At 39.8% G+C, this 26,251-nt stretch overlaps 1 protein-coding gene across 4 annotated transcripts in view; it reads left to right on the forward strand.

Annotated features, from left to right (window-relative positions):
• The first annotated feature begins 705 nt into the window (after positions 1–705).
• LOC110123029 (glycerophosphodiester phosphodiesterase domain-containing protein 4-like) overlaps positions 706–26,251 on the forward strand; it is a 162,815-nt gene continuing 137,269 nt past the window's right edge. Inside the window, exons 1-5 of one of the 4 annotated variants that reach the window (XM_070457264.1) lie at positions 706–833; positions 2,251–2,351; positions 3,209–3,392; positions 9,196–9,404; positions 19,999–20,089. The gene's annotated coding sequence lies outside the window, so the exon portion shown is untranslated. Of the gene's footprint in view, positions 834–1,960; positions 2,352–3,208; positions 3,393–9,195; positions 9,405–18,156; positions 18,232–19,998; positions 20,090–26,251 lie in introns of those variants that run through there. The other 3 variants (XM_070457266.1, XM_070457265.1, XM_070457267.1) reach the window with 3 other exon arrangements.

A 26,251-nucleotide genomic window follows, 5' to 3' on the forward strand; every position in this document is an offset into this window, starting at 1 on the left:
CCTGCAGTGCTTTCCCTTAGGAGAGCCCAGTTGCCTCCTGTGTCTCTGGGAGGCTCTTCGACATCAGCAACTATGTCTGACTCAGCCTCTTTTCAAACTGCTGCCTCTGCACTGGAACTTGGAGTGTGTGAGCTTTTGAGTGTATCCCTCTAATTAGAGTGAAGTCACTGTTTCCTCCAGCTCTCCTGTAGAAGATCCACTGGTTTTCAAAGCCAGACTTTCTGGAGCCTCATTTTCCTGGTTCAGGACCCTCAGGAGGGGTAGCCCAACCCCTCGCTCCTTCGAGAGAACTTATGCAGTTTTTATATTTCTCCTGTTTGTTGGTTACTAGCCCAGGGGAGTGGGCTAGTAACTGACTTTACTGCATCTCTGCCCTTTCTACCATCTTGTCGTAGTTCCTTCTCTGTATCTTTAGGTGTGGTAAGTCTTTCCTGCTAGTCTTCAGGTCATTCTCATAGATAATAGCTCTGTAAATTGCTGTGATTTTGCTGTGTTTGTGGAAGAAGGTGAGTTCAGGGCCTTCCGACTCTACTATCTTGGCCATCTCTATTTTATTTCTAAAGGAAACCTCTTATCTTGTTTTCTTTGATATCCACAGCAACTCATATTTCGCTTGAGGAGGCTGAGGCTTAGAGAAAAGTAAACTGATTAAGGTCTCATAGCTGGACAGTGGCAGGGATGAGTGTGAAACTGTCTTCTTAAAATATGTACTACATCACAATATACTCTGTTGTTTCCTAACCAGCTTACACATCTGACTCACTCATGATGCTTTTCTAAAACACAGATGCCTGGCTCCCACCCAAACTTTTGGAGTCAGAATTTCCAGAGGGGTAGGTTTGGGTCTGTAAGAGGATTTGGAAGATGAGAAAGAAAAGAACTCTGTGGGCTGTGTTAGTGGTTGAGATTTGAGCTGGCAATGGTTAGAATGTCTGTGGCCATTATCTAATGCTGACCTCTAATGTGGCTTCAGTCTGTGCCTGGCGGGGGGGGGGGGGCGGGTTGGGGATGCATAAATGATTGCAAGAAGCTGTAATTGAGGGCCTCTCATTGTTGGTGCTGAGTTGCAGAATTCCATGTGGGATGGCCTGGTTCTTATGGTTAGGATCTGGAGCCTTTGGTTTATTCTATGCAGTCCTGTAGTATGTAGTTTAGAATTTTTTTCTGGCTCCCATTTTCACAACCAAGGTGGAATTCTCTAAGCTTGGGAAGAGTTTAACAAAACTGATTTAAAACCTGGACTAAGTCAGTGTTTATCCCTCTTGTTTGGAGCTTTTTTACTGCCTTGGGCTCAGATTAGCTAAAATGAACCAATGGGAAGGGCTTCTTGAAAATCTTAAAAAATCTTTAAAAAAGATAAACAAGGTCAATGATCTGTGGGGATTTTGCAGTGTCAACCTCATTTCCCATGCTACCAGAAGCTAAATAGACTTGACCAAAGAAAGGATGGGTGGGGTTTCAGGCTTCTGTTTCCATTTTTATTTCCTCCAGCCTATTAGCTCTGGTTTCATGAAATCATATGATTTGTTTCTTTTTCCTCAGTCATGGTTTCTTTGTCTTAATGAGTGGGTTGGGAAATCTTACTCTGACACTTTCCTTCATTAATGATAACTCATGTTTGTAAAGCTCTTTAACTTCTACAAAGCACATACTTTTTTTTAAATCTTAGTTGATCCTTAAAATAATAAGAACAATAGTAATAAAAATAATAGCAAATAGTACTAACACAATAGTAATAATCCTAAAATAGTAACAGCAGTAACTGTGCTACTGTTTATTGAGTGCCTTTTAGTTACCACATGTTATGTTAGGATCTTTGATGTTTGTGAAATATATCAGTTTTTCAAGGAGATGAATATTTCACTTTGTAGACAGCAAACTGAGCAGTTTGAGTAACTTGCCCAGGGTCTTATAGTTAATATGACTGATCTGGGATTATAGCTCTTCTCTATTATTCCAGAGACCTCTCCACTGTCCAACCCTGATACTCTTGTGCTCAGAGAGTCAAGGAGTTGCCCAAGATCACATGTTACATAGTTGCAATGAATGGAATCTGCACTTGGACTTTTTTGTTTTGACCTCTGGACTAGCTCTTTAATTCTTCTAAGTCCTCAGACACCATGTACTGTTAGAAGGCTCCTATCCTAGAGATGTTCAGACTAAGCCCTTCAGTAGAACTGATTTGGTTAGTTCTTTTAACTTATTTTAAAGCAAATTTGCATTTAATGACATCCATTCATGTTCACTTAGTCTGCAATATGAAGAAGACACGGTGCATGTAGAAGAAACTATGTTGGAGTTCAAACACCTAAGGTTATCACCATTGACCACCCCTGACTTTGTGACCTTTGGTAAGTCTCTCTACCTTTCTTCATCTCAGTTATCTTACCTGTAGTATGCATACATAATAATATTTATCTCATAGATTAAATATTAGGTATATCAACCAACTATATGTTCAAGATTCTCTAAGTAATAACACTTTAAAATATCCTCTTTGGGGTTTTGTTCCTATTGCAATGTTTCCACTTGTTGTTTGACAACCTCATGACCTTCTCTTGGCTTCAATTTCTTTCTTATCTGTAAAATGAATAAGTTGGATTAAATGATTTGTAAGGTCATATGTAGCTTGTGAACCATGATTCTTGGAGTTCCTTCCACTCTACTGTTAAATCTTTATACAGAAAAATGCACCCTTCAGCAGTGTACAGCTCAGTGAACTGTCACATTGACCATACCTGTGTGGCCACTATCTTGACCAACAAATACAATATAACCAGCCCCTCCTAAGCTCCCTGTGTTTTCCTTTTCAGACACTAGCATCTCTCTCCTTTGGAAGATAAACAACATGAATGAGTTTGCCTGTTTTTGAACTTGCTATACATAGGATCATACAGTGTATATTCTTTTCTTTGCCTTCATTAAATTTAGCATTGATTGTAAGGTATTTCTGTTTGTTTTTTTTTCTCTTTTTCTATATATTGGTCAAATTTTTTCATTGCTCTATAATACTCTCTTTTAGGATTATTATCCATTGTATAATTCATTGATATAAAGTTGATTTAAGTAATAAACTGTTTTAAAAATAAAAATTAATTAAATTTTTATTGATGTATAGTTGATTTACAGTGTTATGTTAGTTTCAGGTATACTTTCGTATATGTGTGTATATATATATATATATATATATATATATATTCTTTTTCAGATTCTTTTCTTTTATAGGTTACTACAAGATATGGGATTTTCTAGGCAAGAATACTGGAGTGGGTTGCCATTTCCTTCTCCAGGAGATCTTCCCAACCCAGGAATTGAACCCGGGCCTCTTGCATTTTAGGCAGATGCTTAACCATCTGAGCCACCAGGGAAGTCATAATTCCCTGTACTGTATAGTAAGTCCTTGTTGTTTATCTGTTTTGTATACAGTAGTATATATCTGTTAATCCTAAACCCCTAATTTATTCCTCCCCCTTCCTTTCCCAACTGGTAACCATAAATTTCTTTTCTGTGTCTGTGAGTCTATTTCTGTTCTCTAAATAAGTTCATTTGTGTCATTTTTATGTATTCTGCATATAAGTGATATCATATGATATTTATCTGTCTGGCTTACTTCACATTGTATGAAAGTCTCTGGGTCCAACCATGTTGCTGCAAATTGTTTTACAGTGTTTCATTTTTCTTTATGGCTTAAAATATTCCACTGTGTGTATGTGCCACATCTTTGTCCATTCATCTGTCAATGGACATTTAGGTTGCCTCCATGTTTTTGCTACTGTTAATAGTGCTACTATCAACATTGGGGTGGATGTATTTTTTAAAATTAGAGTTTTCGTCTTTTCTGGATTTATGCTCAGGATACTCTTTTTATGCTCTTAATGGTATATTTGATAGATGCATGATATGGTGTCTTTGATAGAATTTTAATATAGTCAAATTTGTTAACTATTTCCTTTCTATTAAAAACGCTTTGTATTCTCTTTTTGAAATCTTCACCTACTCTAAGGTATGAAATTTTTCTTATGTTAGGATTTTCTGTGGTTGTATACTTGATCATATTATCTATGAGCTGTCATAGTTCTGTTTCTTGGTTTCTAATCTTCTTTTTTCTTCTTTTACTTTCCTAATTGTACTGGCTAATACCTTCAGTATTAAGATGAATAGAAGTGGTGGTAGCACATCCTTATCTTATTTCTATTCTCAGAGGGAAAACTATGATCATTTCACCATTTAGTATGGTGTTTGCCCTAGGGTTTGTAGTAATTAGCTTTTATTAGATGAAGTAAATTCCCCTGTAATCTCAGTTTACTAAGAAGTTTTAATCACAGTTGGATGTCAAATTTTAGTAAGTCCTTTGAGGCAGTAATTGATTTACATACATTTTCTTCTTTATTTTGTAAATATGGTCAATTATATTTAAAAAATATATTGAGATGCAATTCACATACCACATAGTTCACCATCTCACAGTATACAATTCAGTGGTTTTTAGTGTATTACAAGATGGTATGAACATCACAACTATCTAATCATAGTACATTTTCATCACCCTAAAATGAAACCCTATAACCGTTAGTATCCACATCTCATTTCTCCCTAACTCCAGCCCTTCCCAACCACTAATCTACTTTCTGTCTGTGAATTTGCCTTTTCTGGGTATTTTATATAAATTAAATAGAATATATGGCCTTTTGTGACTGGCTTCTTTCACTTGACATAATGCTTTTAAGGTTCTTTCATGACGGACTCCCCTGCTAGCTCAGACGGTAAAGAGTCTACCTGCACTGTGGGAGACCCAGGTTCAATCCCTGGGTCATGAAAATCCCCTGAAGAAGGAAATGGCAACCCACTCCAGTATTCTTGCCTGGAAAATCCTTTGGACAGAGGAACCTGTCCATGGGGTCGCAAAGAGTCGGACACAACCAAGTGACTTCACATGATGTTTTAATAACAAGGATCTGGATTTCTTTCTTCCTTTCTTTCTTTTTCTGGACTGAATAACATTCCATTATATGGCTGTATCACTTTTGATTTATCCATTCATCAGTTGAGGTACATTTGGGTTTCTGCTTTTTGACTCTTGAATGATGTTGCTCTGCATATTTATTTACATGTTTTTGTGTAGGCACAAGCTTTCATCAGATGCTTCTAGACTTATACTTTTAGTTACCATAAAACAAATCAAACCAAATGAAAACATCACTTTGAAGCAACAGTAGTCCCAGGGATCCTGATACTTGTGGTTGGGGACATGGGACTAACAGGATCCCGAGTTTGCTTCATTTTCTTTTTTTTATCTTCCCTCCATCTCAAGCTCAGAGTATATCCTTTGTAACAGTTTATAAAATTTGGTTGGCTTGCTGGGCAGGCAGGAAGCTGAAATAAAGATTACCTTCTACTCCTCTGGGTTTTTGTTTATTCTGTGTCTTTCTGGAATGCCCTTCTCTGTTTCTGCCTGACCAACTCTTATTTATCCTTTTGGGTTCTTTGAGGTAGTATCTTCTCCAGAAAGATGGTTTATTACTGGCCTTTATCTCTAGCCTGAGCATGGATCGTTGACCAGTTTTATGGATTGAGAATTTGAACTAAGAGAAAGAAAGGTACTTTCCTAGATTTTTAAATTGAATTAACAGCAAGGATATACTGGCTCCATCTTCCTTTGATTCTTTCTCAAGGATATATTTCTTTCTTTCTTTATGGACAAGAAGCATTTGTATTATCATCAGTTTGCTTTGATTTTCAGGGTTATAAACTAAAACAATGAGAGACAGCAATGTTACAGATGGGCGATCTGGGCAAGATATATTTCTTTTAATATATAAAAGAATATATACTGACCTCCGTATGCTTAGCTGTAAAATGGGGGAAGTCCATACTGTTTGATTTCTGGAATATTTGTGAGGAACAAGTTAGACAGTGACTGTGACTGGACTTTGTGAAGGGCTATACGCATGAAAGGGAGGTGATTGTTAACTTCCTAGAAGATATTTACTGAGTGCCAGAGATCTCTGCAATTGTATGGATTCTTCAGTTCTCTTCTGCTTCCTTCCTTAGGTACACTGTAGTTTGCTGTGACCCCTAGCCAGTAACTACTCAGCCTAAATTGCACAGCACTCATGATAAGTCCTGTCAGCTAGGTTTCGTTTCCCTCCCACACTCCTCCTCTCCCATGTTAGCTAAGCTCTTCCTCTTATGATTTCTCAGGCCTGGTCTGTATTAAACTATTTCAGCCAGCAGTTCCTTTCAGTCAAGTCAGTCAGTGGGGGTCAGGGGACGTGACAAAGGATGAAGGACTTGATCAGGTAAACTGAGTATTACTGCCATGATGCAGCCCTCTTTCCTCAAGGAGTAAAGTAACATAATCTCTAAGATCATTTCCTAATATTTTTTGGGTGCTCCTAATCTAAGTAATCTTGGTGTTGGGTCCTACTTTGGATTTGGAAATATAATGAGAGTGATTAGAAGCCATAAGGGACTTCCCTGACTGTCCAGGATTAGCACTTCATCCACCAATGCAGGGGTTTGGGTTTGATCCCTGGTTGGGGGAGCTAAGATCCCATATGCCTCCTGGCCAAAAAAACCCAAAACACAAAACAGAAGCAATATTGTAACAAACCCAGTAAAGACTTAAAAAAAAAAGAAGCCATGATTTTGGTCCTCAAGAAGCTTACATTTTAGGTAAGGAGGTTAAGTCTTAAAAACGTCAAAGAGTCATACAAATTGGGAAATGACTAAATGCATGGTGGTTTGGCAGACTTAGTGTCTTGGGACTTCTCAGAGAGCGGAGAGGTCAGGCAACCCTTCCAGGGAGAAGTGGGACTAGGACTAGTCTTTAAATGATGGTTGAGGGCTTGATGGGGAGAATGAGAGGAAGAACATTCTAAGCAAGGAGAAGAAAAAGTAAGCGAAAACTTGGAGGTGGAAATCTGGGAGGTATACACAAAGGTTGTGGGGTGAAAAGTGACCCGTGGAAGCAGAGCCAACTTCAGCATTGCCCTGTATATTTCCTCGTGAGTTAAATGATTTCATTTCCCTGGGGTTCTTTTCTGTACACTTACTTCATCCTCTGAGCCACTCTCTTTCACATCCTAATTACCAAAGTTCCTTGTCCTTTTTTGTACTTGACATTTCATGCCTATGATGATATATTACACAGTATATTAATAACATATAAATAAAATATTAAAATATAAGGCATATAAATACAAAACAAAAATCTGTTAAGACTTAATCATAATATAACTTTTTTTTGCCTAAAATCTTTTAAGTAACTAGATGAGAGGAAATTTAGGAAGAGAAGGCAATTCCAAAGCCCTGCAGCATGTCTCATGCATTCTGACTATGAGTAAGATAGATGCATTTATGTCATAAATAACTGCTTAATTTGGCCCTGATACACTCTTAGCTTTCCTTTTCTCATCTCAACTCAGCTGTTGCTAGAGGGAAAATGGCTATATATGTAAATAACTTAAACCCTAGCAGCTGGCATCTTGGCAAATAGTTCTCATTAAGATATTGGGGAAATTTATACTGGATATATCTATTACTGCTTCAAATGTGGTAACAACCTATTCTTCTACCCACCCCCCCGCCACTCGCATTAATGGTCCCTTGTCTTTACAGGATTAGTCCTAGAATAGTTCAACCTGACCCTTTTAAAAAATGCCTTGCCTATAAAAGTGTTCAGGCACTGTCCTTGGAACCATCCCAGGGACTTGTATATTTAGCAGGAAAATGGATACAGTGAGCAGTAAGGCTCAGATGAAATCTACTGAAAGAAGATGGCATCTCTGGGGTTGTTAGCAAAGTCTCTGGCCAGACATCTAAGGAATATTTATTCCAGTCAAACTAAGCTGTGGTATCAGAATTTTGCCCCAAAAGATAAAATTGGGAGACATAACTATGAAAATCCCAACAGAATTAAATTCTGGGTTAGTGAAAAAAGGAGCAAAATCCATATATCTGTTCCCAGCCCTATGTCTTCCTAGTCACCCATTCAGTATGTTAGCAAAGTGTTGTCTGGGCAGTGTGTGTAAGGAGTAATAATGAAAGCAAAAATATGTCAGAAAGTTACTTCCAAATGGTTTGAGGCATGTGATTTTTAGTACTGTGTGTTACAGAAATGTCAAGAATGGTATATTTTAACTGTGTGCGAGATGATGTCAGTGTGCATGGAAGGTCTTTTTTCCTTTTTTGATTAGTGCTGTTAGTGCTCAAAGAATAAAAATGGTTGTTTTATGGTTTAGATTACAAGGTAGGAAAATCTGACTTTTCAACCATGACCTGCATGAGAGAAGCATCCTTGGAAGTCTTAAATCATATGTCTGAGTTCTTAACTAATTTATATAGTGTTTTTTTTTTATGTTCTGATGTTTTTTGTGAGCTGGCATAAATCTAATGATGCATATAAGCTTATGTATTTTTACAAATAGTTTGCTATTTATTTCTTGACCCATATGTAAGTATTTAGAGTCACATTTCTTCAAAGCTTATTTGAAGCTGCGTTGTGGGTTTGGGGTTTTGTTTGTTTGTTTGTTTTGGTTGGGGGTTGGGGGAGAGAAGGGATTTTGTACTCTGATAACCCAGATGGGGATACCTTATGGTTTAAAGAAAATGCCCTACTGAAAGCAATTCAAATATCAGAAGAATTATTTCAGGTTAAGACAGAATAAAAAAAGATACTGAAGAAAAATCCATAGAAATGAGACCTGAGTTCACATCCCAGCTCTTACTAGCTGTATGAGCTTGAGCAAATTATTTACTGTTTTTAGTTTTCTTATCTCTAAAATGACAGTAGTAATAATGTATCCCACAGGATTGAAAGAATTAAGGAAAATAATTGTGTTATAGTATCTTATACATGGTAAATTCTTATTTAATGTTGTTTCTTCTCCTCATTATACCAAAAAGTATGTTTTCTTGACTCAACGTGAAAATTTTTTAAGGGAGGTAAGGTAATGGGCCTTGGCCTGATGGCAGACAGTGTTTTTTTTGGCAGACAATAGAATTTCGATTATCTAAATAATCGTAGGCAGTTCTATACTTTAGTTTCCTAATCTCCTAGTAAAAATTGACCATCAGGATTGTAGTGACTATATGAGATTATGTGCATGAAGTACCTGTTAAAAACAGTGGGATGCCGTGTCAGGAAGAAACATAGCAACAGAGCTTTGAGAGTGCTTATCTTTCTGTTTTCAGAGACATTTGGAATATAGGAGCTGGAAGAACACTTGAGATCATCCAGTCTAGGTGGGCCAAGCAGTTGGAGAAAGACCCTGAGCTCACGTTCTTTCATGCACACACCAAAATTACACCTATTTACAGAGCAGCCATAGGTGAGAACAGTCTAAGCCTCACAGAAAAGATTTCCCACAACTGAAAAGATAAAGAAGGATACAATGAGACAGGTAAGAGAGACGGAGATGAGCATAGCCAGATACACACCCCTGGGTAGGCCACCCATAAACAGGAGAATAATCACAGTTGCAGAGGTGTTCCCCAAGGAGTGAGGGGTCTCAGTCCCACAGCAGGCTCCCCTACCCGGGAATCCTGCATCAGGAAGGTGAGCCCTCAAAATACCTGGATCTGAAAGCCAATGGAAAGCTTTTCTGGTGGTACAGTGGTAAAGACTCCACCTGCCAATGCAGGGTACGTGGGTTCGATCCCTGGTCTGGGAAGATTCCACATGCTGCGGGGCAACTGAGCCCCTGTGCCACAACTACCAAAGCTAACATGCTGCGACTGCTGAAGCCCATGCACCTGGAGCCCTGCTCTGCAGTAGGAGGAGCCACTGCAATGAGAAGCCCATGCACTGCGTCTACAGTGCCCCCACTCGCCACAGCTAGAGAAAGACCACGTGACAATAATGACCCAGCCCAGCTGAAAAATAAAAACAAATAAAATTAAAAAGCATCCCAGCTTTTGGAAGTCAACAGAGCGTTTGTGTGGGAGGACTGGAGCATTGTAGGCAACAGACTGTGCTGTTAAAGGGCACACACACCATCTCACAAGATTCATGTCCAGTGCAGAGGCAGTAGTTTTAAAGGAGCCTGGTTCAGACCCACTTGCTGATACTCGGAGAGCCTCCTGGAGAAGCAGAAAGCAACAGAGGCACCCCTTGGGAACATAGACTCTGGTGACAGCTGTTTGGGAGAGCTCATCATACCACAAGGACACTGGTACTGGCAAGCATCCTTTTGGAAACCTCTCTCTAGCCTGTTAGTGCCAGGAGTTTGCCTACAACAAGTATACCAGCACCAGTCCCATGGCCCCCCAAGACCAAAGAGAAAGCCGAGTAGTAACCTGACCTTACTCATTTGTGTGCTGGCACCAGCCCGAGGGCCCTCCTGGGCTGGCAGCTAGCTGTACCAAAACCCAGCCTGGCCTACCACTGGCTGACAACTGCAGGACCTCCAGAGTCCTATAGCCAGCCACCCCAGGACCCCGCTCCACCAACCAGCAGGCGGACGTGGTCCCTGGGACTGCATGGCCATGCAGTCAGCCACAATTGGACCTGGCCTTGCCCAGCTTTAGGCTGGAACAAGCCCCAGAAACTCCTGGTCTGCAGGCCAGCCAGGCTAGGACAAGGTCCTGCCTCCTGTGAACTGACGGCCACTGAAGGAAGCAGGTCCTCACAGCAAACCAGGCCAGAGACCAGCCCCAGCTACTAGGGTGCCCACAATAGTTAGTGTTATCATGAAAGTAGGACCTGAAAAACCAACAGTGGGGCACTCATAGGGCGTTTAGCTCTGATGACCAGAGGGGAATCCAGAGGACATCTCCATAAGATCAGTTCTCCAAAATTAGGAAGTATGATGGACCTATGTAATACATAGAAAATAACATAGAAGTAAGCCAAATGAGTAGACAGAGGAATATATTCTAAATGAAGAAACAAGATAAATCCTAGAAAAAAACCAAGTGAAGTGGAGAGAAACAGTTTACCCATTAAAGGTTTCAAGGAAAAGATCCTAAAGATGTATAACAAACTTGGGGAAAAGAATGTGTGAACATAGTGAAAATTTAACAAAGGTTTAGAAAATATGAAGAAGAACCAAAAGAGATGAAGAACACCATCACTGAAATAAAAAATATACAAGAAGGAAGCAACAGTAGAATAGATGATACAGAGGAATGGATCAGTGAACTGGAAGACAGAAGAGTGGAAATCAAGCTGAACAGAAAATATAAAAAAGAGTTTTAAGAAATAATATAAATAGCTTGAGGCCTCTGGGAAAAAAATCAAGCCTACTAACAGTTAATTATAGGGGTCTCAGGAAAAGAAAAGAGATAAAAGGGGCAAAGAATTTATATGAATAAACAATGGCTGAAAACTTCCCTAACCTGGGGAAGGAGACAGACACCCAGGCCCAGGAAGACACAGAGTCCCAAGTGAGATGAATCCAGAGAGAGCCACATCAAGACATATCATAATTAAAATGGCCAAAATAAATACAGAGATTTTAAAAAGGAGCAAGAGAATATCTACTAGCTATGTACAAGGGAACTTCTAAAGACTACCAGCTGAATTTCAGTAGAAACTGTAGGCCAGAAGGGAGTGGCACTACATATTTAAAATGATGAAGAAACATACAACCAAGAATACTCTGCCTGGCAAGGCTTTCATTCCAACTTGAAGGAGAGACAAAGAGTTTTACATATGAGAAAAGCTAAAAGAGTTAAGCACCACTAAACCAGCTATGTAATAAATATTAAAAGGAATTATCTAAGTGAAAAAAAGACCACAACTAGAAATATGAATATTAAAAAGAAAAAAAATCTCATTTGCAAAGGCAAACATACAGTAAAGGTGATAGATCAACCCCTTATAAAGCCAATAAGAAGATTAAAAGACAAAAGTTGTGAAATCAACTATATCTATAATGATAGCTTAAAGAACTCATAAAACCAAAGAAGTAAAAGTAGAATATGACGTAAGAAAAGTTAAAGTGGGCAGGGTAAAACTGCAGACTTGTTAGAATGCATTCAAACTTGAAGAGATCATCATCTTAAGATTGTCATCACACACACACACACACACACACACACACACACACACACAAACAATACGTTGTTATATAAGAACCTCAAAGTAACCATAATCCAAAAATCTATAATGGATACACAGAAAAAAAGAGAAAGGAATCCACACGTAACACTAAACACTATCATCAAGTCACAGGGAAAGTGAGCAAAAGAAGAGAGGAATTAAAAAAGTAGTGAACCCTCACCCCCCACAGAAATGTCAGTAAAGAAATACTTATCAATAATTACTTCAAATGTAAATGGACCGAATGCTTCAGTGAAAAGAAAGAATGGCTGAATGGATTAAAAAAACAAATGCAGGCTAAAGTGAGGTAATGGAAAAAAGTTGTTATGTGCAAATGTAAACAAAAAGTGCAGGGGTAACAATACATATAACACAAAATTGACTTTAAAACAAAGATTGTAAGTAGAGACAAAGATGGACATTACATAATGATAAAAGAATCAATCGAATAAGATATAACAATTCTGAATATATATGCCCCTGACATAGGAGCATCTGAATACATAAAGCAGATGTTGTTGGTGTTACTATTGTTGTTGAGTTGCTAAGTTGTGTCTGATTCTTTGCAACCCCATGGACTGTAGCAGGCCAGGCTTCACTGTCCTTCACTTTCTCCCGGAGTTTGCTCAAACTCATGTTCATTGAGTCAGTGATGCCATCCAACCATCTCATCCTCTGTTGCTCTCTTCTCCTGACCTCAGTCTTTCCCAGCATCAGGGTCTTTTCCATTGAGTCAGCTCTTCACATCAGGTGGCCATAGTACTGGATCTTCAGCTTCAGCATCAGTCCTTCCAATGAATTTCAAGGTTGATTTTCTTTAGGATTGACTGGTTTCATCTTGCTGTCCAAGGGACTCTCAAGAGTCTTCTCCAACACCACAGTTAGAAAGCTTCAATTCTTCGGTGCTCAGCCTTCTTTGTTGCAAATATTAACAAATATAAAGAGAGAATTTGACAGTAACACAGTAATAGTAAAGGACTTTAACATCCTACTTGCCTTAGTGGTTAGCTTGTTTAGTCAGAAAAGTCAGTAAACACTGGCATTAAATGACACAGTAGACCAGATGGATTTCCAGATATAAAATAAATAAATCCTGGAGATGTAATGTACAGATTAGAAAATATAGTCAGTAATATTGTAATGGTGACAGATGGTAACCAGACTCATTATTGTGTTCATTTTGTAATGTGTAAAAATATGGAATCACTTTGCTGTAGGCCTGCAACTAATATAGTTTGTAAGTCAGTGTAGTTCAATAATAATAATAAACATCTAGTCCGTTCTTTCCGTGGGTCAGGTGAGAGAGTTAAGAACCTGGACTACATGGTGTGTTAGAGGCAAAATTGGCTTGAATTCTAGATCTTATTTCTCTCCTCATTTTGTTGCTTTTTTTTTTTAGGGTTGTGCTAGGTCTGTGGAGACATGAGGACTTAAGTATATCTTTTGGCCAGTATTCTGAGCTCCCACAGAACAGGTTTTATTTTATTTTATTTTTTTTTGTCATTATCATCATCATTATTTTATTTTTTTAAACTTTTTATTTTGTATTGGGGTACAGACTATTAATATAGTTGTGATAGTTTCAAGTGAACAGCAAAGGGACTCAGCCATACATATATACATGTATATATACATATATAGATGTATCAGAACAGGTTTTAAAACAGGATTGTGTAGGTCAGGTCAGAGATGGTAAAAATGAAAGCATTTATTCCTTGCCTTGGAGAGAATTTTCATATCTTAGGCATATTCCTTAGACTCCTTGTCAGGTTGAGTTTGGGGCTTGGTCATTTAGTCTATTCTTCACTCATTATCTGAACAAATGTTTTATGCCCAGTATTTGCTTGGCACACGGATTCATGGTAAATTAGACATGGCCCCGGCACATGGAGCTCAGTCTGGTTGGGAAGATTGACCCAGAAAACAGACAGTTATTGTAATAGCGCTCTGGGAATAGAGGAGAGGGTGAAAAACTGCCAGCACGAGAGATCAGGGAGAGCTCCATAGAAGGGATGACCATTAAGTTGAGATCTGACAAGGATAAATGAAAGGGTTTGTGTGGTTAGGTGGGATGGAAAGGGAAAGGCAGGATTCACAGGCAAAAGGAGCAACTTGGGACAAAGTGAAGAGGTGTGAAAGAGCCCATTATTGTTTGGTGAACCATCACCGGTTCAGTGTATTGAGAGTAGAGTGCATGAAGCATAAGTTGTGGGAGATGAAGGAGGGGATGCAAGTCTGCAGAGCAGAACTTCCCCAATTTATTTATTTTTAAATGGAGTAATTTTTAGAGCAGTTTTAGGTTCACAGTAAAATTAAGTGGAATGCCTCCTGTCCCTACATGTGCACAATCTTCCCCACAACCAACATCCTGTACTCGGGTAGAACATTTGTTATAATTGAACCTACACCAACACATCATTTTCATTTAGGTCCATATTTTACATTGGGGTTAATGATTGATGTCGTTCGTTCTATGGGTTTGGACAAATGTGTATTTACAAGCCTCCACCATTATAGTATCATACAGAATAGTTTTAACTGCCCTAAAATTTCTCTGTGTCCCCCAATTTACCCCTCTTTCCCCACTAATGCATGAAAACCACTGATCTTTATGCTGTCTCCACAGTTTTGGCTTTCCCAGAATGTCATCTAGTTGGAATCCTAGAGTATGTAGATTTTTCAAATTGGTTTCTTTCACCTAATAATTTTTAGTTAAGGGTTCTTGTCTTTTTAATAGCCTGATAGCTCCTGTCTTTTTAGTGCTGAGTAATATTTCATTTTCTGGATGTACCACAGTGTACTTATTCATGCACCTACTGAAGGACATCCTGATTCCAAGTTTTGACAGTTTAGTTGCCATAAACATCCATCTGCAAGCTTTCTGTGAACATAGTTTTCAGCTCACTTGGGTAAATACCAAGGAGCATTATTGCTGGATTGTATTGTAAATGTATGTTTAATTTTCTTAGAAACTGCCAACTTGTCTTTCATTTTGCATTCCCATCAGCAGCGAATGAAATTTCTTATTGCACCACATCCTCAGGAGCGTTCGGTGTTGTCAGTTTTGGATCTTGGCGATCCTAATAGATGTGAAGTGATAGTTCACCATTGTTACAGTTCGTAGTTCCTTAATGACATGGTACTGAGCTGCTTTTCTGACTGTGTCTCTCCTTGGTGAAGTGTCTGTTCAGATCTTTTGCCCATTTTATTAATCAGGTTTTTTGTTTTCTTCTTGCTGGATTTTAAGAGTTCTTGGTACAGTTTATATAATAATCCTTTATCAGATGCAGTCCTTCCTTAGTATCCATGGGGAATTTGTTTCAGGACCCCTGCAGGTACCACAGTCCATAGACATTCAGTTCAGTTCAGTTCAGTTGCTCAGTCATGTCCAACTCTTTGCGACCCTATGAATTGCATCACGCCAGGCCTCCCTGTCCATCACCATAGACATTAGGTCGTTATATAAAATGGCATAGTTGTGTATAACCTATATACATTCTTGCATATATTTTAAATTATTTCTAGATTACTTGTAACACCTGATACATTATAAATACTATGTAAATCGCTGCAATTACAATGTAAATAATATGTAAACAGTTAGCAGTGAAGCATTTCAAGTTTGGATTTTCAGAACTTTCTGCAATTTTTTCCAAATATGTTTGATCCACAGTTGGTTGAATCCATGGATCAAGAGCCCATGGATACAGAGGGCCAACTGTATATCTTTAGCAAATATTTTCTTCCTGTCTCTGGTTTCCCTTCTCATACTCTTGATTCTCAAATCTTATGTGTATATGTAAAATTTATATGAATCATTTGGGATCTTATAAAAATTTAGATTCTGATTCAATAGTTCAGGGTGGAGCTTGGGATTCCACATTTCCAGCAGTTTTCTGGATGCTGATGCCGAAGAGCAAGGCTATGTCTCACCCTGGCCACTGTTTGCATTGGAGGGGAGCAGAATGCAGGTGACAGGTGACTATTAGAATGATTCAGGCCACAGAAAAGAATGTCTGAAATAGAATGGTGATGGAGAATAGTGAATAAATTTGATACTGTATAGAGGATAAAATCATTAATAACTTGGGGACCGCATTGGGAGAGAGGTGACAGAATACTGTCATGGGTGGCCGCTGTCCAGAGGAGGCAGAGCGACAGAATACAGAGGCCTTGGGGCTGGGACTCTGAAGACCTCAGTCTTGGCCCCAGATCCACTGCTAGCTTGCTCTGTAACCTTGGGCAGGCTATTTAATTTCTTGACACCTCTGTTTCTTCTGTCAAATTAGTCCCATAATCCTTGTCCTGTTGTCACACAGTTGATTTGAGGGTCTAATGCAGTGGTCCCCAAGTTTTTTGGCACTAGGGACCAGTTTTGAGGAACATGGTTTTTCCACGGATAGGCGTGGCGGTGGAGGGGCGTGGCTCAGGCAGTGATGTAAGGGGGAGCAGCAGATGAAGCTGTGCTTGCCCTGCACCCACCTCCTGTTGTGCTTCCCAGTTTCTCTCAGGCTGAAGGCCAGTACTAGTCTAAGGCCCGAGGGTTGAGGACCCCTGCTGTAATGAACAGCCATACATGAAAGTGCTTTGTCAACGCTAGAGCATGACACAGATGGAGGTGATTATTGTAGTTATTATGAAACGTGAATCTATTGCAAAGTGCCATGGGTATTCTTATTGACCCTTTTGAGTCAGGCCTCATCAGGGGTCCTCCTGCCTGGTGTCCGTTTGGGCCAATCGAGTGAGATTGAGTTTGGTTCAGAAGCAAAGGAAAGTTTTATTCTTTGGGAGAGAACTGAGAGGTGTGAGACTGTGCTCTGGAGCCCCAGTTCTCCCTGAGAGACCGTGGGTGGGGCTGCTTTATTGAGTTCTCAGTGGGGATGGGGTGGAGTCCTCGTGGGCTTTCTGTTCTGGTGATCAGTGCCGGGTGCAGCGCCTCTGCACATGGCCTGCTGCCGCCATCTTGAATGTGATGTCTTGCCTGAGCTTCTGCCCACAGCCTGTGGAGCTTCAGTTTTGAGAGCATCCATTTCTCAATAGGAATTCTGGTCTGAAGACCCCGGTATGGGGCCTCAGCACAGCTACCCTTAAGCAAGTGAAGCTAAGCAGCACAAAAGAAAAAAAAAATTTAGACTTTATCACCTGATGCTATGTTTATTTCCCAGGGATTGTTAAAATGGGCTTTGTTGGTAACATACTTATACTTTCTTTGGCCCTGGGACTATTAACTCTGGTAGTGCAGCTCAGAATTGTCAACCTGGGAAGGCAATAGAGCAAGTGTTAGAATAAGTGGATCGTGTAAATGCAGCCCAGCTCTTCTGGGCACTGGGGCCTTAAGTGTGAATCTGGGGGCCTTGTTTTAGCTAATTGGCTGCAGCCTGTTCTTTTAATATGAACTCCAAGGAGAGGTCCAGACAAGCCTGGCATTCAGCCCCTGTCTGAGCCCAGCCAAGATACTGCTCAGTGAATTCTTTTAGAGGTGAATTTGGGGCTTCCATTCTTTAGTGCTGAGCCTTGCTGGTGTTTGATCCTGGATATTTATAGGTGGAAAAATGTCTAGCTTGACCTGGAGGCAAGAATTTTGTGCCATGATTGTGATAGGTGGAGAATAACTTTTCCTCCAAGGAGAAACTGTGGTGGTTTTCCTGGGAGATTGGTAGTGGGAAGAGTCAGAGACTCAGGACTCCTGGCTTTTCCTCACTCACTCACCTTAAAGAAGGGATATTTTGGCCTTGCCTCACAGGCCTTCAAAGTGTTTCTGGTTTGCTGAGATGTCAAGTTTGATACTTGTATGTTATACATGTCACTGATACTCAGGCAAGGTCAAGCAAATGATTAAAAAGAAGTAATTATGTTTCCTTATCTATAAGATGGAGATATTAATATTTGTTTTGTAGCATTTCAGGAGTATTTGGTGAAATAATGCATACAGAATTCTTAGTGCATGCCTGGCTACCATTAATGGTAGCTTTTGCAGTTATCCCCTGAAACCCATACCACCAGGTAATCTGTAGGGAGTTCTCTGGGAGTTTAGACCAAATAGCCCTGTCCTCTACCTCCTTCCTAGGACATTGAAGGAGGAGGAACACTGGCTGGAGGAAACAGAGGGTTTCTGCAGATGTTTAAAATCTTGACTCTGTAGGTTCCCATCTAGGAAGAAAGATCATCAGGCTGAGCTTAGGAAGGTAAGTATTTAAATCTGTTTCAGCTGGGTTGCATTTGCAGATACCTGCTGAGGTCTAGCTAATTGGAAGAACCTGAACTCAGTTGGAAGAGGGTTATATTAGTTTGCTAGAGCTGTTGCAACAAATTACCACAAACTAAGGGGTTTAAACAACAGAAATTTGTTGTTTCATTTATGGAGGCTAGAAGTCCAAGATGAAGGTGTTTGTAGGGTTAGATCCTTCTGAGAGCTGTGAGAAAAAATCTGTTCCCTGCCTCTCCTCTTGTTCCTGGTAATTTGCTGGCAATCTTTGGTGATTCTTGGCTTGAAGAAACATCACTCTGATCTCTTCCTTTATCTTAAGATGTTCTACTGTATGCATCTGTCCCAATTTTTTTTTTCTAATAAGTATGCCAGACAACAAAGCTTCATCTAGTCAAAACTATGGTTTTTCCAGTAGTCATGTATGGATGTGAGAGTTGGACCATAAAGAAAGCTGAATACCAAAGTATTGATGCTTTTGAACTGTGGTGTTGGAGAAGACTCTTGAGAGTCCCTTGGACTGCAAGGAGATCCAACCAGTCCATCCTAAAGGAAATCAGTCCTGAATACTCATTGGAAGGACTGATGATGAAGCTGAAACTCCAGTACTTTGGACACCTGATGTGAAGAACTGACTCATTGGAAAAGAGTCTGATGCTGGGAAGGACTGAAGGTGGGAGGAGAAGGGGATGACAGAGGATGAGATGGTTGCATGGCTTCACTGATTTGATGGACATGAGTTTGAGTAAGCTCTGGAAGTTGGTAAAGGGAAGTCTGGCGTGCTGCAGTCCATGACGTCACAAGAAGTAGGACACGACTGAGTGACTGAACTGACGAGACTCGTTGGACTAGGGGCCCACTCTACTCCAGTGTGGGCCAAAACTTAACTAATTATACCTGCAAAGGCCCTATTTCTAAATGAGATCACATTCTGAGGTACTGGGAGTTAGGACATAGAAATGTGGAAAAAAACAGTTCATCTCCTAACAAAGGTACTTTAGCCCTACAGCTCCTTAAAATATGCACATTTTTCCTGCCAGGTCATCAGGACCTTAGTGAATATCTGCTTTATGCAAGACCCTTGTTGAGAGAGGGATGACAACAAGTATTTGGAGTTAATGATTTTTCTTTTCTTTTTTTTTAAATATATAGTTATTTTATTTGATTGCAACATTTCTTACTTGCCGCACGCAGGATCTTTAGTTGTAGCATGTGGGATCTAGTTACCTGACCAGGGGTCAAACTCAGGCCCCTGGCATTGGGAATGTGGAGTCTTAGCCATTGGACCATCGGGGAAGTCCCTGGAATTAATGATTCTTTAAGGTCCTAGCCTAGGGATTCAGCATAGCACAGTGCTTTAGAGCTTAGGCTCTGGGCCAGACTGCCTGTTTTGGGATCAATGAAAAATTAAGCCTTTAATCATGGACTGAGCATCCATGTCCCACACTGGGCTCTGTAAATACACTTGTGAAGTAGAGAGTCCTTGGCCTCTGTAGGAGCCTGCCAAGCTCCTCTGTCCATGGAATTCTCCAGGCAGGAATACTGGAGACTGTAGCCATTCTCTACTTCAGGGAATCTTCCTGACCCAGGGATTGGACGTGAGTCTCCCACGATGGAGGCAGAGTCTTTCCTGTCTGAGCCACCAGAGAAGCCCTTATAGGAGTTCAGAGCTCAACAGGTAGCTAAATAAGCCTACAAGTATAATAATGTCCTTGATTTGTGTACTTTTCCCTGTTTCTTTTGCAAGGAAGAAAAAAGGCAAAAGAAGGAATGGCCAGAGATTTCTCTTTGTTCAGATTTTGAGCACATGATTCACACTGGTTTTGATGCTGTCCCAGGTGAGTTTAGAGTAAGTCCTGGGTCACAAAAAAGACCTTTGGTCTTTCAGAGTACTGGTTATGTTATACACTGTTCGATTCAGTTCTTTCCAGACTTTCTGATGTCTCTCTCTTTGCCTGAGACCCTCATTACTATCTTCTTACAGTCTTTTAAAAAACACTTTTAAAGTTAATTAAGTAATTTACTTTTGGTTACCCTGGGTCTTTGCTGCTGCACTCAGGCTTTCTCTAGTTGTGGCAAGTGGGAACTCCTCTTTGCTGCAGTGAGCGGGCTCCTCGTCACAGTGGCTTCTCTTGTGGAGCACAGGCTCTGAGCACTTGGTCTTCAGTAGCTGCCACACGCTGGCTCAGTAGTTGCCGCTCTCAGGCTCTGAAGCACAGGCTCAGGAGTCATGGCACATGGTCTCAGTTGCTCCTGGATGTGTGGAATCTTCCCAGACCAGGGATTGAACCCATGTTCCTTGCATTGGCAGATGGATTCTTATCTATATAAGAAGTCCTCTTCTTATATTCTTGAGAGGGACACTTTCCTCCCCTCCAGAATTGTACTAGAGAATCCTTTATATCTCCATTCCTTATATAGACCTGGGTTAAGTGTTTTCTTGGTAGTAAGCTCTGTGCTGGGTACTGATGAACCAGAGACAAATCAGGCATGATTCATGCTCTAAAGGAGGAGCAAACATCCCAAGAAATGACTGATATAGTGAGATGTCTTATAAGAGAGGCTTGTGAGGAGCTCTGATGGAAGAGAGAGAAAGGAATGACTGAAGTCATCTTTATTATTTAAAAAAAATATTTTTTCATTTATTTTTATTAGTTGGGGGCTAATTACTTTACAGTATTGTAGTGGTTTTTGCCATACATCGACATGAATCAGCCATGGATTTACATGTGTTCCCCATCCTGAATGCCCCTCCCACCTCCCTTCCCATCCCCTCCCTCTGGGTCATCCCAGTGCACCAGCCCTGAGCACTTGTCTCATGCATCCAACCTGGACTGGCGATCTGTTTCACACTTGATAATATACATGTTTCAATGCTATTTGCTCAGATCATACCACCCTTGCCTTCTCCCACAGAGTCCAAAAGTCTATTCTATACATCTGTGTCTCTTTTTCTGTCTTTCATATAGGGCTATTGTTAGCATCTTTCTAAATACCATATATATGCGTTAGTATACTGTATTGGTGTTTATCTTTCTGGCTTACTTCAGTCTGTATAATGGGCTCCTGTTTTATCCATCTCATTAGAACTGATTCAAATGTATTCTTTTTAATGGCTGAGTAATATTCCATTGCCAACAAAGATCTGCCTAGTCAAGGCTATGGTTTTTCCAGTGGTCATGTATGGATGTGAGTTGGACTGTGAAGAAAGCTGAGTGCTGAAAAATTGATGCTTTTGAACTGTGGTGTTGGAGAAAACTCTTGAGAGTCCCTTGGACTGCAAGGAGATCCAGCCAGTCCATCCTAAAGGAGATCAGTCCTGGGTGTTCATTGGAAGGACTGATGCTGAAGCTGAAACTCCAGTACGTTGGCCACCTCATGCGAAGAGTTGACTCATTGGAAAAGACCCTGATTCTGGGAGGGGCTGGGGGCAGGAGGAGAAGGGGACAACAGAGGATGAGGTGGTTGGATGGCATCACCGACTCAATGGACATGAATTTGAGTAGACTCCGGGTGTTTGTGATGGACAGGGAGGCCTGGCGTGCTGCGATTCATGGGGTTGCAAAGAGTCGGACACGACTGAGCGACTGAACTGAACTGAATATTCCATTGTGTATATGTACCACACCTTTTTTATCCATTCGTCTGCTGATGGGCATCTAGGTTGCTTCCATGTCCTGGCTATTATAAGCAGTGCTGCAATGAACACTGGGGTACACATGTCTCTTTCAGATCTGGTTTCCTTGGTGTATATGCCCGGGAGTGGGATTGCTGGGTCATATGGCAGTTCTATTTCCAGTTTTTTAAGAAATCTCCACACTGTTCTCCATAGTGGCTGTACTAGTTTGCATTCCCACCAACAGTGTAAGAGGGTTCCCTTTTCTCCACACCCTCTCCAGCATTTATTGCTTGTAGACTTTTGGATAGCATTCTGACTGGCGTGTAATGGTACTTCATTGTGGTTTTGATTTGCATTTCTCTGCTAATGAGTGATGTTGAGCATCTTTTCATGTGTTTGTTAGCCATCTGTATGTCTTCTTTGGAGAAATGTCTGTTTAGTTCTTTGGCCCATTTTTTGATTGGGTCATTTATTTTTCTGGCATAGAGCTGCAGGAGTTGCTTGTATATTTTTGAGATTAATCCTTTGTCTGTTGCTTCGTTTGCTATTATTTTCTCCCAATCTGAGGGCTGTCTGTTCACCTTGCTTATAGTTTCCTTTGTTGTGCAAAAGCTTTTAAGTTTCATTAGGTCCCATTTGTTTATTTTTGCTTTTATTTCCAATATTTTGGGAGGTGGGTCATAGAGGATCCTGCTGTGATTTATGTCAGAGAGTGTTTTGCCTATGTTCTCCTCTAAGAGTTTTATAGTTTCTGGTCTTACATTTAGATCTTTAATCCATTTTGAGTTATTTTTGTGTATGGTGTTAGAAAATGTTCTAGTTTCATTCTTTTACAGGTGGTTGACCAGTTTTCCCAGCACCACTTGTTAAAGAGGTTGTCTTTTTTCCATTGTATATCCTTGCCTCCTTTGTCAAAGATAAGGTGTCCATACGTGGGTGGATTTATCACTGGGCTTTCTATTCTGTTCCATTGATTTATATTTCTGTCTTTGTGCCAGTACCATACTGTCTTGATGACTGTGGCTTTGTAGTAGAGCCTGAAGTCAGGCAGGTTGATCCCTTCAGTTCCATTCTTCTTTCTCAAGATTGCTTTGGCTATTCGAGGTTTTTTGTATTTCCATACAAATTGTGAAATTATTTGGTCTGGTTCTGTGAAAAATACTGTTGATAGCTTGATAGGGATTGCACTGAATCTATAGATTGCTTTGGGTAGTATAGTCATTTTCACAATACTGATTCTTCCAATCCATGAACATGATATATTTCTCCATCTGTTTGTGTCCTCTTTGATTTCTTTCATCAGTGTTTTATAGTTTTCTATGTATAGGTCTTTTGTTTTTTTTAGGTAGATACACTCTTAAGTAATTTATTCTTTTTGTTGCAATGGTGAATGGTATTGTTTCCTTAATTTCTCTTTCTGTTTTCTCACTGCTAGTGTATAGGAATACAAGGGATTTCTGTGTGTTAATTTTATATCCTGCAACTTTGCTATATTCAGTGATTAGCTCTAATAATTTTCTGGTAGAGTCTTTAGGGTTTTCTAGGTAAAGGATAATGTCATCTGCAAACTGTGAGAGTTTTACTTCTTCTTTTCCTATCTGGATTCCTTTTATTTCTTTTTCTGCTCTGATTGCTGTGGCCAAAACTTCCAAAACTATGTTGATTAGTAGTGGTGAGAGAGGGCACCCTTGTCTTGTTCCTGACTTTAGGGCAAATCCTTTCAATTTTTCACCATTGAGGATAATGTTTGCTGTGGGTTAGTCATATATAGTTTTTATTATGTTGAGGTATGTTCCTTCTATTCCTGCTTTCTGGAGAGTTTTTATCATAAATGGATGTTGGATTTTGTCAAAGGCTTTTTCTGCATCTATTGAGATAATCATATGGTTTTTATCTTTCCATTTGTTAATGTGGTGTATTACATTGATTGATTTGCAGATATTAAAGAATCCTTGCATTCCTGGGATAAAGCCCACTTGGTCATGCTGTGTGATCTTTTTAATATGTTGTTGGATTCTGTTTGCTAGAATTTTGTTAAGGATTTTTACATCTATGTTCATCAGTGATATTGGCCTGTAGTTTTCTTTTTTTTGTGGCATCTTAGTCAGGTTTTGGTATTAGGGTGATGGTGGCCTCAGAATGAGTTTGGAAGTTTACCTTCTTCTGAAATTTTCTGGAAGAGTTTGAGTAAGATAGGTGTTAGCTCTTCTCTAAATTTTTGGTAGAATCCAGCTGTGAAGCCAGAATTTAGAATAATGATAAGGAAAATGATCCAAAATCTTGAAAACAAAATGGAATTACAGATAAATAGCCTGGATACAAGGATTGAGAAGATGCAAGAAATGTTTAACAAGGACCTAGAAGAAATAAAAAAGAGTCAATTAAATATGAATAATGCAATAAATGAGATAAAAAACACTCTGGAGGGAACCAACAGTAGAGTAATGGAGGCAGAAGATAGGATAAGTGAGGTCGAAGATAAAATGGTGGAAATATATGAAGCAGAGAGGAAAAAAGAAAAAAGAATCAAAAGAAATGAGGACAACCTCAGGGACCTCTGGGACAATGTGAAATGCCCCAACATTCAAATCATAGGAGTCCCAGAAGAAGATAAAAAGAAAGGCCATGAGAAAATACTCGAGGAGATAATAGCTGAAAACTTCCCCAAAATGGGGAAGGAAATAGTCACACAAGTCCAAGAAACCCAGAGAGTCCCAAACAGGATAAACCCAAGGTGAAACATCCCAAGACACATATTAATCAAATTAACAAAGATCAAACACAAAGAACAAATATTAAAAGCAGCTAGGGAGAAACAGCAAATAACAGACAAGGGGATTCCCATAAGGATAACAGCTGATCTCTCAATAGAAACTCTTCAGACCAGAAGGGAATGGCAGGACATACTTAAAGTAATGAAAGAGAATAACCTACAACCTAGATTACTGTACCCAGAAAGATCTCATTCAGATACGAAGGAAAATTCAAAAGCTTTACAGACAAGCAAAAGTTGAGAGAATTCAGCACCACCAAACCAGATCTTCAACAAATGCTAAAGGATCTTCTCTAGACAGGAAACACAGAAAGTTTGTATAAATGCGAACCCAAAACAACAAAGTAAATGGCAACGGAACCATACCTATCAATAATTACCTTAAATGTAAGTGGGTTGAATGCCCCAACCAAAAGACAAAGACTGGCTGAATGGATACAAGAGCAAGACCCCTATATATGCTGTCTACAAGAGACCCACCTCAAAACAAGGGATACAGATACAGACTGAAAGTGAAGGGCTGGAAAAAAATATTTCACGCAAATGGAGACCAAAAGAAAGCAGGAGTTGCAATACTCATATCAGAGAAAATAGACTTTAAAATAAAGGCTGTGAAAAGAGACAAAGAAGGACACTACACAATGATCAAATGATCAATCCAAGAAGATATAACAATTATGAATATATATGAAGTCATCTTTAGCAGCTGTCAGTTATCACAGTTAGTTCTGAATTTGCTTCAGTGTCCCTGGGACTGTGCCTTGCTAACAGCTTTGCATGTGTGTCTTATAGGGAATGTCAGAGCAGTGAGCCCACTCACTTCAGACATTAAATATCACTGAGTTGGAGCAGAAGAAAAGCCCACAGGCTATTCTGGATGTGTTGGAATTTTATAACTCAAAAAATTTCTAACAGAAGTAGATAACTTCCTGATGTAAAAGTTTTTTATAGGTTATAAAACAGCACCATAGGAAATAACACCATCATTAACATATTTGTTCTTAATTGATAACAATTATTATGTGAAGGGCTTCCTTGGTAGCTCAGCTGGTAAAGAATCTGCCTGCAATGCAGGAGCCCCTGGTTTGATTCCTAGGTTGGGAAGATCCCCTGGAAAAGGGATAGGCTACCCACTCCATTATTCATGGGCTTCCGTGGTAGCTCAGATGGTAAAGAACCTGCCTGCAATGCAAGTGACCTGGGTTTGATCCCTGAGTTGGGAAGATCCCCTGGAGGGGGGCATGGCAACCCACTCCAGTGCTCTTGCCTGGAGAATCCCTGTGGACGGAGCTAACTCAGTGATATTTGATGTCTGAAGTGAGTGGGCTCACTGCTCTGGCATTCCCTATAAGACAGACATGCAAGGCTGTTAGCAGGCTGGCAGGCCTAGGGTCACAAAGAGTCAGACACAACCGAGTGGCTAAGCACACAGCACAGCGTTATGTGATTGTGCATTTACTGTGTATCTTTTAGGTAGGCAAGCCCGGGTTTTTGCTCAAGGAACTGATTTTTGTCATTCAAATGAAAAACAGGCCAGTAATAATAAATGGTCTTTATGTGTACTCTTTATATATATATTATATATAAACATATATATATGACTATGTT

Source organism: Odocoileus virginianus, chromosome 28 (genome assembly GCF_023699985.2).
Source record: "Odocoileus virginianus isolate 20LAN1187 ecotype Illinois chromosome 28, Ovbor_1.2, whole genome shotgun sequence".
Taxonomy (NCBI): Eukaryota; Metazoa; Chordata; class Mammalia; order Artiodactyla; family Cervidae; genus Odocoileus; species Odocoileus virginianus.